Source organism: Podarcis gaigeae, assembly GCF_964106915.1.
Source record: "Podarcis gaigeae genome assembly, chromosome: 7".
Classification (NCBI taxonomy): Eukaryota; Metazoa; Chordata; class Lepidosauria; order Squamata; family Lacertidae; genus Podarcis; species Podarcis gaigeae.
In genome coordinates, this window is record NC_139683.1 from 86,723,469 (window position 1) to 86,737,619 (window position 14,151).

General features: G+C 42.5%; 1 pseudogene across 1 annotated transcript; it reads right to left on the reverse strand.

Annotated features, from left to right (window-relative positions):
* Positions 1-3,187: 3,187 nt before the first annotated feature.
* Positions 3,188-14,151, reverse strand: LOC310849419 (protocadherin gamma-A12 pseudogene; annotated as a pseudogene). The gene is made up of 3 exons (XR_014568714.1): positions 12,136-14,151; positions 5,213-6,021; positions 3,188-3,298 (listed from the first exon to the last, which is right to left on the reverse strand). The product of XR_014568714.1 is annotated as a protocadherin gamma-A12 pseudogene (transcript).

Sequence of the window (14,151 nt, forward strand, 5' to 3'; positions counted from 1 at the left end):
CTTTCACTGAAGCCAGGAGAGTCTTGCTCTCCCAGCTTCAGCAAAAGGAACCCGAAGCCTCCGGAGTGCAGTGGTACCTCCTGCTGCGTTCTGGAGGCTTCAGGCAGCATGGAGCATGGAGGGAGCACTCCCTCTGCGCTTCAGAGGCCTCGCATTGCTATCGCTGAAGCCAAGGAGCCTGCATTCACTCCATAGGATGCACACACATTTCCCCTTAATTTGTGGGAGGCAAAAAGTGTGTCCTATAGAGCGAAAAATACGGTACTTAACTGACAGCCTCGCTTACAGTCTGCAACTGTAGGAGCTGGAAAAGAATTTTCTGCTACCTACCGTGGTTGGACAACCTTACCTTGACTCTGGCCATAGGAGCCAACTCCTACAGGCCTTTGGCCCCCACAATAAAATATAATAATAATAATAATAATAATAATAATAATAATAATAATAATAATAATATTTATACCCCGCTGTGGCAATCACACAGGGTCCCCGGACGTTTGACGATCTATTGATCCAAGTGCCACCACTGTGCTTGCTTCCCCGCTGCCACAAACCCGTTACTCTCAGGTACACACTGAGTCCAGACAGTTGTTAAAATTAAATCAAATAAACAAGTTTATTTTGTAAACACTAACAAGTATGGTTTCTCAGTTAATTTTCTTGTCAGTTTCTTATCCTTAGTTTCTTTACCGGCCTATACCTTCCTAATACCTTCTGACTGATTATCTCAATTTAACAGTTTCTCTCACTCTCTCACATCAGACTAGCCCAACCCACAGACTAATCCACCCCCTCTCTCTTCTCTGACTCCAGACTGACTTCTTAACAACTCTAACTCCTCTCCTTGGGTTCCTATAGGTTAGTCATTTTACAATTAGTTAACCCTTTCCTTATGAACCCAGTATGATGTCACACACCTAGGAGGGCAAACGCCACACCCGCCCATCTGGCTGGGTTTCTCCAGCCACTTTGGGGGAAATGCTGGAGGGGGCTGGACCCCCACAAAGTTGATGGGCATTCCCATTCAAATGTGGGGGTTCTGCATCATGTGATCAATTATGCGGGGCAGGGCCTACCTGAACCCTCACAGTATTTTATTCAAGTTGGCACACCTGACCTCTGATCTACTGAAGAAGTTTGCTGTTTCTTGCCTATGCACATTCAAGGTGTGCTGGGAAGATTCCGCCAGGGCCATCTGCCTGTAAGTGTTGTTGTTGTTTTTTGGGGGGTGAATGAGCCCAAATATTGTCCAAGAGTGCCACTCATCTGAGGTCCCCACAAGTCACTGGAAGGCTGGGTTAGATAAGCAATTCTTAATGCTTTGTGTGTTTTTGATTCCGACCTTCACTGAATCTGCTGGTGATATCTAATTATCTAGATCAGGGGTTATCAACCTGGTCCCTACCGCCCACTAGTGGGCGATTCAGGATTCTAGGTGGGCCATAGGGTGTTCTACGGCACAAGGTGAATCCTCCTTCCATTGAGCACTGGTGGGAGGTAAGGAAAGTTTACCATCAAGAAAGATGCACTAGTGGGCGGTAGGTATAAAAAGGTTGACTATCCCTGGTCTAGATGCTTGAGAAAATGACTTGCTTAATTTGGAACAAGTTGACAAAAATAACTCCCTTCAAGGCTGATCAGGGAATGAGAGTCAAAAGATTCCCACTTCACCTGCAAACAGCTAACATTGCCTGAGATACTGTGGGTTTCTCCAGGGTTTCTTCAGAGACGAGACTTTCCAAGCTTTTCTGGAAATTCTATGGATTATACTTGAAATCTTTTGCACACAAAGCATATGCTGGGCTACAGTCTTTTAGTTTGTTTCAGTTTAAATCCAAATACCTTGGTTTTATTAAGTTATGCATCAGAATCTGATTATGTTATTTCCTTCTGATTATGTCATTTCCTTCTTACTAGCTGCTTATAGTTAAACTCCTGTTTACCTTCTTAGTTTAACTCCCTACAGTTAAAATATTGCTTTGTTGTGTAACAGAAATAATTTTTACCTTTACTAACCATATAATTGTGAGCATTTAAAGCACTGCCTTTAAAATATGGTTCTACGTCTCATTCAGACATTTAAAAAAGTAGAAATGCTGGTGTATCTCCATCCACATTTATTAGATAATGCTGATTCCTCCATCCTTTTTTAAAATTAAAAGATCACAGGAATCATGAATGAAATGTCTAGAACACAGGGTGTAGGAGCAATGTTACTGCACACAGGCTAGAGCCTGTTTTACATGTTCAGTCATGGTAATGATTGTGGTGAAGAGAGATTCCTTCACATCCACCAGAGTTGTATCTGAGAAATGCCATCCAGAGGAGCTGCTAAGTAGCAATGGAGCTTATTCATCTGCAATTTATAAGAATCTTCAATGATCCAGTGTGACTTATTCCCAAAACATTTCATAGAAAAATGACTTGAGTGATGGATTGCTTATAGGACTGGAAGTTCCTGTGGCCCCATCCAGACCCTTTTGCTAGAATGAATTTGCACTATTGCAACTTAATGTTATTTGCAGCTTAATATTATCAGAGAAGTGTTCCCCCTCTATGTTCAACTCTTGTTGCCCACCACAGCGTCAACCCAGAAGGGGTAGTAAATTGGGTTCAGGTGGCAATAAGTACTTCCTTAAAGAAGAGAAGATCCCAGCAGCCTTGAAGGAGGCACCTCTGAGACTACTCCTTAAAAATATATGGGTGATTCCCCCCCCTGCAATTGGCCAATTGCTAATCCCCCTTTCTTGGGCAAGTGGCTTTACTAGACAGTGGCTTCTCAACCTCAGACATGCCTGGATGAAATGGATTATTTGGATCTATTTCAGTCTGAATTCTGTCATGGTTTTTGGGCACTTTGGTCACCCCCACAGAATACGTGCTAGGAGAGGAACACATGGAGTGCAATCTTGTTGATTCTTCTGGATCTCTCAAAGTTTATCAATTTGATGTTTTGATGTATCAATTATAATATACTTCTGAATCATCTTCTGGTTTGGGGGCATTGTGTCCCCTTGGTTCTGTTCTTGTCTGTCATGTTAGTCCCAAACAGTTACATTGTAGTACTTCTGTTTCACTCCACAACATTTATCCTATTGAGTAACATGTACCCAGCTGTAGGAGGAAATTATCTAGAGATGGTAATGAGGCATCATCACTATGCTAACGACACCCAGCTCTATTTCTCCTATTTGTCTAGTGTAGATGACACAATGAATATTCTTAAAAGGTGCTTGGTATAGTAATGTGTTGGATATGGGCTAATAAAACAAAGCTCAGTCCAGACAAGATAGATGTTCTGTAGGAAGTCAATGAAGTTGATTAGTGATTCAGTGTTCATCCTGTTTTGTATAAAGTTGCTCCCCCCCGCCAAATATCTGCATTAGGATGGGAAAACTACTGGTGGGACTGGGGTGAGAGTGAGAATACTGACACCCTTTCATTCATGTGTAGGGGAAAAAAATAGAATATAGAATATAAATAAAGGAAAACTTCCATGCCTCTGACATTATGAACAGCACTACTGATTTTGCTGTTACAAAATGATAGTAATAGAGCTCCATAACATGGAAATAACACCATTCACAAACCTTGATACCAATAAAACTTAACAATGGTAAAATAGAATAAAATTCACTAAATAAATTGATGCAAGATGTCTGCCAGTGGAACCCCATGTGCAACTGCAATGTAGCTGAGGTGCAATTTTTGCTATAAAGCAAGGCTTATATTGCCATCCCACAAATGCTGACCCACTGCCAGTGCCCAGCCATTCACAATCTGTAGCATACTGCAACAATAAATTAATTTTAATATTCATTCCTGCCCTGCTACTAGGGATGCTCCCTGTGGTTGGATTGCTCTTCTGTCACATGATCATTATGATAGGGAGAAATTGGGCAATGAAGTGCCTGGGCACGTCAGTTTAGTCCAACATGGAGTTAAAGATTTAAAAGTTTGGAACTTTTAAAATTCTCGATTAACATACAGGCAGTGGAACTAGTCTTCTTTCACTTTCTCGAAAAAGCATGTGATAGAGTAGAATGTGAGGAATCATCTACAATCATGAAAAAATGAACTTTAGTGTTGCAGATACACAAAAGCTCAGCTGCATTTTAAGAGGGTCTTATTAGAGAGTCCAGAGACTTTTTTTTAATAGCCAAAGCACATACCAAATCAACAATTTCACCAACCAGCTTGCTGACCACATATGAAGTTGTTGTTTTATTCTTGAGCCCCTACTCCGCTCTGCTTCCCATATTCAGTCCACCACTTTCCCCTACAACTGATTCAGCTATCTATCCCCTTACCTAAAATTCTCTAGGCATCTCCCACCTTGAATACTGCTATGTTTTACTCTCTGGCTTGGACTTTGAAGCAGATGAAGACCTCCCTGTTTCTTCTTCTTATTTAAATACTGTTATGAGTTTGGAGGAAGGGGAAGGCTGTATGTCTTGCCTCCCTTCTAATTCATGAATCCAGCATGGATTCAATTCCTGGAATAGCTAGGCTAACTTCCTGATGAGATAATGGCCCTCTAAGTATGGACCTTTAAGGTAACAAAGGAAGTGTCTCTGTGCTGCATGACAAAGGGTGGGCTTTCCTCCCTCAACAAACCAGTAGTTAGAAGGATAAAGGCCAGAATGGAGAGTTTAGTTATGTGAGCTGGAAGGTAGAAGAGAGTCTGCAGGCTGGGAAGCTGGGATACAGAGTTACGTCTGATTTCTGGTTGAATCCAAGGTTTGGCTATGGTGGAAGCAAAACCCCTCCATCATAGGCTCAGGTTGCATATATGTGTAAATAAACAATATGTCATAAAGACACCACATTCTCCACTGTCCCTCATTCCAAAAGGTAAGCACCTGGAATCCATGGAATCTTACATTGCTTGGAGATTGGGGTGGCAACAATCCACTTTTATTTAAACCCAAACATTAAACAAAGGAGAGGTTTCTTAAGTGAGTTAAACTTAGATTAATTGAGAAACAGCAAATTACAGTGTGAATTAAGTCAAAAAGGCCAAATTATCTTCAAGATGATCAAGATTTTTAAATGTTTTAGTTCTTACAGTGATTCTTACAGAAACACTTGTTTAGTTGCAGTGAAGTTATTCTTGAACATCAAATAAAAGGTAAAAATAATTCAACTAGATAAATATACTGACATAAGGTTTTATAAAACCTTTTCAAAGTTTAGTAAAAGCAAAACATACCTGTTCGCAGCTCTGCCCTTCCTTATTGATATTTGAATCATTTGCAGTAAACAGAGGTCCAGAGATTTGAGAAGCCTGATGTCCTGTCAGTGTGTTTGTACAGGTTTCAATGGGGAAAAAAATCTGACTTTTCCGAGAGCCCGAAGTCAGTGAAAACTCATGGCAATAAGTCTGAAGAAATGCCCTGACTCCATCAATGCCTACAAACTGTGAAACAGGAACCCCATTTAAATTTGCACTTCCAGTGTCACACAACTGAGAATGTCTCCACTTGCGAAGCCTTAGTACCAATAATACGAGGAGGAAAGTGAAGAACAAGCAGGAGACAAAAGCCACGGCAGTCACCAGGTAGAAGGTGAGGTCAGACTCAAGACTGATAGGAGCTGAGATGGTGCCCAAATCAGTCAGCATGTCAGGGATGTTGTCAGCCAAGACCACAGTGACAGTGACTGAAGCCGACATTGGAGGCTGCCCATTGTCCTTGACTAAAACCACCAGGCTTTGCTTGAGGGCATCTTTCTCCAGAAAGAAGCGGGCTGTCTTGATCTCTCCCGTGTGGAGCCCCAGAATGAAGAGCCCTGGCTCGGTGGCCTTGATCAGCTGGTAGGAGAGCCAGGCATTCTGGCCAGAGTCCGCATCCACGGCCACCACCTTAGTGACCAAGTAGCCTGGCTCAGAGGAGCGAGGGGCCAGCTCTATCCCCGTGGAGCCGTCAGTGGGAGAGGAGGGGTACAGGATTTGGGGAGCATTGTCATTCTGGTCCAGGATGAAGAGAGTCACTGAGACGTTGGAGCTGAGTGGTGGAGAGCCTCCGTCCTGGGCCTTGACCACAAACTTAATCTCTTGGATCTCTTCATAATCAAAGGATCGTAGGGCATAGATTACTCCAGTCTCAGAGTTTATAGAAAGGCAGGAGGAGAAGTAGGAATAACTCATCTCACCTTCAGTGATTGAATAAGTTATTTTGCCATTCATCTCCCAGTCAGGATCAGTTGCTTTTAGTGTTAAAAGAGAGGATCCAGCTGAAGTATTTTCTGTAATTGAAGTAACATAGGACCTCTTTTTAAAGGTGGGTGGATTATCATTTTTATCTAATATTTTCAGCTGAATAATGGTGGTTGTGGAGAGAGGAGGATTTCCTTTATCTGTTGCAATAACTGTAACATTGTAATTAGATACATCTTCTCGGTCCAGGGTTCCGCTAGTCACTAAACTGTAATAATTATCAAATGTTTTCTCTAAATGAAATGGCGGGTTGCCAAAGATGGAGCATGTAACCAGCCCATTGTCTTCTGAATCCCTGTCTATTACTTTTAACAGTGCAATTACAGTTCCTTCTGGGCAGTCTTCACTCACAGCATTAGTAAGAGATGTGACTGCAATTTCTGGTGCATTATCATTTACATCGGTAATAGCCAACAAAATATTTGCTCGACCTGATAACCCTCTTCCATCACGAGCTTGAACCTCCATTTCATACAAAGCACACTCTTCAAAATCTATCTCCTGCTTCACCCTTACTTCTCCAGTTTTTGGATCCAAATGAAAACTGTTTGAAGCCTTTTCTGATACCTGCCTGAATGCATATGTTATCTCTGAATTAATGCCTTCATCCAGATCAGTAGCATTGACTGTTACAAGCAGGGAATTAACAGGAATGTTTTCTGCAGTGGTCACTTTGTAAACAGATTCTGAAAAAACTGGTGCATTGTCATTTGCATCTTCAACGGAAACTTTGATGTGTGCGGTTCCAGATTTGACAGGATTCCCCCCATCACTGGCTGTAAGGATTAAGTCATGGAAAGCTTCTACTTCTCGATCCATAGAACTTTCCAGTACTAACTCAGCATATTTGGCTCCACTTGCTGTCATTTGCACATCAAGAAAGAAGTGTCTGTTAGGGCTGATTTGATAGCTCTGTAAAGAGTTCACTCCTAAGTCTGGGTCTTGTGCATCTGGAAGAAGAAATCGAGATCCCACAGCTGTATTTTCTCGGATATTTAGCTGCAATGTCTCCACTTGGAATGCCGGTGCATTGTCATTGATATCTTCAATTTCAATTTCTACTGTATAGACTTTTAGCTGCTCCTGAATAAGAATCTCCAACTTCAAAATACAAGTTAACAGACGTCCACATATCTCTTCTCTATCTAGTCTTTCATTAATATATAAATGACCATTTTGGAAATTGAGGGCAAAATATTGTGTCCTACCTTCTGTAATAATCCGGACACCACCAGGCAAGAGTTGCTTCATATCCAATCCCAGATCCTGTGAGAGATCCCCAACAAAAGAACCTTCCTGCAGTTCCTCAGGAACTGAATAATGGATCTGTCCAGTAACTGCCTGAAAAACAGCTAGCAGCACAAGGCAGGATGTCTGTCTCCTTCTATCCAAGAGTATACAAGCCATTTCAGCCTATGCCAGGTCCTATCAGTCCACAGATAACAGGCACCAAACTAGGCTCTCTTAACAGACTAATGTGCCTATTTAAGACTTCCTTTTATTTTCCATCAAACAAGATCCTCCTTTTTCTATTAGGTCAGAAATTATAATAAACCTTTTGTGTTTTTGCATCTCGGTGGTCTAGCTGGTTCAATCCAGTTTCTCTCCTTACTGGTGAACAGTGACACCCAATGGATCAGTCAGTAAATGCAGTGTTTTAAAAAACTGAAAAATAACATTTCATTCCTTTTTATTTAATAATAGGTATAAAAACAAACTTCCATTAACATACTGCACCCTGTCTAGAAAGCTCAATGGAGATAACACAGTGTACCTCCTCATCAACAGGATTGTGTCAAAAGTAATCAGTGACTATTGATCTAATGACAATTTCCATCTTAGATATATATTTAATCAACTTAATTCAAAGTACAATCACATAGTTTTTTTTTTTAAGTGTCTTCTCCCAATGTGGGAGTAGGGTTGCTGGAATGAGGGAGGGAAGTCGTGTGTGTGTTCGGAGATGTGGGCTCAGATTTTTTGCTACATAGCCTTGCCTACGCCTTTACTCAGAGGTAAACTGCTGGTGAATATTTAGTGTGTAGAGTGGACAGATCCTGAAGCTTAGGCTCCAATACTTTGGCCACCTCATGAGATTCCCTGGAAAAGACCCTGATGTTGGGAAAGATGGAGGGCACAAGGAGAAGGGGACAACGGAGGACGAGATGGTTGGACAGTGTTCTCGAAGCTACCAGCATGAGTTTGACCAAATTGCGATAGGCAGTGGAAGACAGGAATGCCTGGCGTGCTCTGGTCCAGGGGGTCACGAAGAGACGGACACGACTAAACGACCAAACAACAACAACAAGGGTGGTAGAAGACAACAGTAATTTAGTAGTGAGGGAAAAGCACTCTGCACCTGCTCAGACATGCTTTTCTTCCCATATTACAGGTTCAGGTCTGCTATTGAAGACAGATTCTTAGACTACCTTCTGGAGAGTCCTTACACAAATTAAGTCAGGGAAGACAGAGGCAAGAATAGTTTGCCTTAGAAAGAAAGAGGGAGTTACTGGAGGAGGGAAAATGAAGAATGGCCAGTGAGTTGTGCTGATATTGGACTAGTCCTTTATTATTATGCTTTGCTTCTCCTTCTTTGTAAAATGGGGCCTCTAGCCTCTTTGACAGTCCTGTTACTGAAGGAGGGCTTATAAAATTGACAATCAATTAAACATGCTGCATGTACTGTAGGTGTGCTATGTGTATTTGACGGTCATAAGTTATCTTATTTGGAACCACTTGCTTGCATACACTTTTAGTTTTTTCTTTTGTTTTGTAACACTTTTGAATCTGAATTTTGTTGGGCCACCTTTGCCCTCTGGGTCATTGTGCTCGACTAGCCCCATCCACTCATGCACAACAATGCGTTGAATGCTATATTGTCTACAACTTTGTGAGGTCAGTTTCAGCTTCTGCAGCCTGAAGACATGGACAGGGTGCTTGCAGGGATACCCTCTCAATCCCTGCCCATCTTGGCTGTTGAAATTGAGCCTGGGGGTTGACTGGATGGGTCCAAGCGGCAAAGGTCTTTATTTTTATTTTTGCATGAAGGAGTGGCACTTGCTGACTTAAAGAAGTTGGTATGGGCACTACTGAAAAAGCCAGCCCTGGGCAAATTGGCTTGCAGCAACTATTACCAAGTCACAAGTAGCTTCATTCGGGGGAAGGTGATTGAAAGAGTTGTGGTGGAACAACTGCAACATGAGAATGATTTTCTGGATCCATTCCTGTCTGGTTGATGCCTGAGTTCAGGACTGAATAAGCCTTGGTCTCTCTGACGGATGACAATCCTTGATTCTTTTGCTTGATATCTCAGCAGCTTTCAGTACCATTGATAAAGTGCACCAGTGAAGACATCTTGGACCCTGTCCCCTCTCTGGTGTGTGCAAGCAATGTGCAAATGTGACTTGAAATGTAGCTAGGAAAATCTACCTCGCTGTGTTTTAAGCTGCTAGTGTTTACATAGCCTTAGTGTACACCAACAGAAAGGCATGGCAAACAAGGATGGTATAAAATTCACTAGCTCCCAGGTGATTAGCAATCTGCCCTTCCCTCCCTCAGTGTCCTTTCTACCCAAGCACAGGCATCTCATCTTAAGAATCATAGCCAGTGTGGTGTAGTGGTTAAGAGTGGTGGACTTGTAATCTGGTGAACCGGGTTCGCATTCCCACTCCTCCACCTGCAGCTGCTGGGTGACCTTGGGCTAGTCACACTTCTCTGACGTCTCTCAGCCTCACTCACCTCACAGAGTGTTTGTTGTGGGGGAGGAAGGGAAAGGAGATTGTTAGCTGCTTTGAGACTCCTTAGGGTAGTGATAAAGTGGGATATCAAATCCAAACTCTTCTTCTTCATAGTGGGAAAGAAACCATTTTTATATTGTGTTGCATTGCTGTCAAATGGCTAGTGGAGTGCAAGTAGATTCAGGTTTGGTGGTCAGTCTCAGCTTCAGGTTTTGGAGGGCCCTTGGGCAGGACCTTGCTCAGTAAGCCCACCTGCTCCCCACTCCCATAATCACCAGGTACTACGGCTTTCCCCCAAGCCGGAAAGGACAGGATAGCCTTCTGGTCATTGCCTGGTCTGACCTGACCTAAGGTACAACCACCTACTAACTAAACCCAGTTCACTAATATATGGAAACTTCTGTTTTCAATTCTGGTGCCTCAATTGTGGTCCAGCAGAGTTTTTGTAATGACAGTAGAAAAGAAGTGTTCCAAAAGTAGGGAAGGCAAGAAGTTAAGGAAATGCCAGCAGAGAACTGAAACCAAGGATTGATCAGTTGTAGCCAGAGTTGTTGAATGTTAAGGAAAGTTACTTTGTTTGCAGCAGCAATTATTTCAGTTGTCTGCTCCATATATCTAAAACCATCTGTCACCAGAGATTTCAAAACAATTTAGAAAAATTAGAACAAGTAGAACAATAATATACACTCAGCTCTTGCTTCCTCCAGCCGTGTTCAATGACCAGAGGGAGAGAAGTGGCAGCTGCACCTTTTCCTCCCTCCTATCTCTGCTCATTGACTCAGAGACAGCATCCGAACAAGCAAGGAGAAGCATCTGGAATCGGAGACCTCAGGGATTGCTCGTAGGCCCATTGCTGTGGCCCAATAATGCCAGTTCCCAATGCCAGCTTGACTTAGGATAGTTCAAGCAGCTACTTGCCAAGAGCAATGAACCTCTCCCTGGTGATATAGATAAATCCAACCCAGTAACGAACCAAAATGACATCTGTTAAGGAAATACTTTAATAGGTCCTCTTGTCTGCAAGTATTTGTTCCTTTATGCCCATTTCTTTCCCATTACTTGCCACTAAAAAATTCAGCCATGGTCCCTAGACAGCAAATAAAGTGCAAAGAAAGCGGGGGGGGGAGGGGCGAAGGGGGGCGAAATGCCACTCACTTTCTGAATTTATGAAGTGCAAATCAACTAATGTTTGGTGGGATATTACTGAAAATACATGGGTAAACACTTGTAAAATAAATACAAATCCACTTTGCACAATTCCTAGCTCAGTGCCCAATGAGCTCTGCAGACTGTATCACATTCAACTTGTTTCTGCTTTGTACATTGTAAAATGTGAGCAATCTTAATTTTAGAAAATGAAACTCACCTGCTCAGAGTTTTGTCGTACTGTATCAGTGCTTGGATCTTCCATAGTTAACAAAGGACCTAAATTATCGGCAGCTGGATGAGATGAGAGAATATCTGTACAACTTCCAATTGGAAAAACAATTTTATTGTTTTGGGAGTAGGTAGTTAGTGAGCCATCAGGGCAGTAAGACTGAAGAAAAGCCCGGACACCATCAATGCCCACAAACTGTGAAACAGGTACTCCATTGAAATTTCCCAATCCTGAGTCACACAATTGTGAGTTTCTCCACCTATAAAGTCTAAAAGCTAGTAACAAAAGCAGAAAGGTGAAGAACAAGCAGGAGACAGCAGCTACTGCAGTCACCAGGTACGAAGTGAGCTCACCATCAGATTGTGGGTCTTCAGATACTGAGATGCTGCTCAGGTCTGAGAGGATTGCAGGGATGGTGTCAGCCAGCACCACGGTCAGAGTGGCTGAAGCAGAGAGAGGTGGCTGCCCATTGTCCTTCACTAAAACTACCAGGCTTTGCTTGAGGGCATCTTTCTCCAGAAAGAAGCGGGCCGTCCTGATCTCTCCCGTGTGGAGCCCCAGAGTGAAGAGCCCTGGCTCGGTGGCCTTGATCAGCTGGTAGGAGAGCCAGGCATTCTGGCCAGAGTCCGCATCCACGGCCACCACCTTAGTGACCAGGTAGCCTGGCTCAGAGGAGCGAGGGGCCAGCTCTATCCCCGTGGAGCCATCAGTGGGAGGGGAGGGATACAGGATTTGGGGAGCATTGTCGTTCTGGTCCAGGATGAAGAGAGTCACTGAGACATTGGAGCTGAGTGGTGGAGAACCTCCGTCCTGAGCCTTGACCAGGAACTTAATCTCCCTGATCTCTTCATAATCAAAGGAGTATAGGGCATAGATTGCTCCAGTTTCAGAGTTAATTGAGAGGTAGGTAGGAAGGAAGGAATTTTTGACTTTAGTCTCATGCTCACTTATCTGAGAGTAAGTCCCATTGAGCTCATTGGAATTCACTTCTGAGTAGGCTTTCTTAGCATTGGGCTGCACAATTTCTCTTTCAATGATAGAGTAAATAATTCTGCCATTTTCCTCACAATCAGAGTCATGTGCCTTCAAAATAGTAATGAATTCACTTCTGTGGTTATTTTCCTCAAGATAAAAAGTGAATGCTGTATTTTTAAAGGTGGGTGGGTTGTCATTTTCATCTAATATTTCTAGTGGGAAGTAAGCAGTTGTTGAGAGAGAAGGAATCCCGTGGTCACTTGCTATTATTGTGATGTTATATTCTGAGACCCTCTCCCTGTCAAGGACACTTGCAATCTCCAAGTTGTAATAGTTGTCAAATGCTTTCTTCAACAGAAACGGAAGTCCTGCTGGTATAGAACATGAGACCTCTCCATTTTCCCCATCATCTCTGTCATTTATATTTATAAGACCTATTACAGTTCCTGGAGGAGAACTTTCTTCAACCTTGCTGAAAAGTGGTGTAATTGCAATCTCTGGTGGATTGTCATTCGCATCCATGACTCTTATGACTACTCTAGCGCGAGTAGACAAGCCAGCCCCATCTTGTGCTTGGACCTCCATTTCATGTGCTATAGATTCTTCAAAGTCAATATTCCCAATGACTGATATCTGCCCTGTTGCGGAATCCAAGTGGAATATTTTGGAAGCTTTGTCTGAAATTTTTCTGAATGAATACATTACCTTTGAGTTTATTCCCTCATCAAGGTCAGTTGCATTCAGAATTAACACGTGTGACCCTTTAAGCATGTTTTCCATAACGTCCACTTCATACAGAGACTTACTGAAAATAGGAGCATTGTCATTTACATCTGCAACAGAAACACGGATTTGCACCGAACCAGACCTGGCCGGTTCTCCTTTGTCAGCAGCAGTGAGAATTAGTTGGTGCACTTTCTGTTCTTCTCGATCTAACAGCTTTTCAAGGACTAGTTCTGCGTATTTGATCCCATCAACTCCAGTTTGTACATCCAAGGAAAAGTGTCTGTTGCTACTGAGATGGTAGCTCTGGAGAGAATTCATCCCTAGATCTGGATCCTGAGCCCCTGGTAAAAGAAACCTTGCCCCAAGACCTAAGTTTTCAGCAATTGTTAATTCAAACTCTTCTACGGGGAAGCTGGGTGAGTTGTCATTAATATCAGTTATTTCAACTTTAGCCATAAAAAACTTCACTTTATCCTTCACAAGAATCTCAAAATTTAGCAGACATTTTTCTACCTGGTGGCAAATCTGCTCCCTGTCAATTACTTCCTTGATGAACAAATGTCCATTTCTCAAATCAAGTGAAAAATATTGCTTCATACCTCTGGAAATTATCCTGGTGTCTCCACTTGATAACTCCTTTACGCTCAGTCCAAGATCCTTTGCAATATCTCCTACAAAAGAACCTCTCTCCATTTCCTCAGGAATCAAATAATTTATTTGCCCAGAAGCTGCCTCCCAGACCATCGCCAGCACAAAGCAAAGCACACTATTCTTTTGATAGCATAGAATCCTTCCAGCCATTTCCAGGTAGACTGTCAGATTGTTGTGCCCTTATTGTCCAGTTTGGACCTTACAAAGGTTCCAAAGGCTCCCTAGATATTTCCTCCTGCAAATCCAGACTTGCTGAACGCAAATGTGAGCTTTGTGTATTGTTTGAGGAATGAGAGCAGAACAGGGATTTGTAGTTTTTGGCTTATGAGCAAACAGCGACACTTAGAGGTTCAATGAATAATTACACCAGTTTTAGTCCTTCCTCAGTGTTTTCAGGAGGCGGGGGAGAGAGACTTCAAGCAAAACCCAATTAATTTTAGATAATAGTCTATTATTCCTAAGGAACA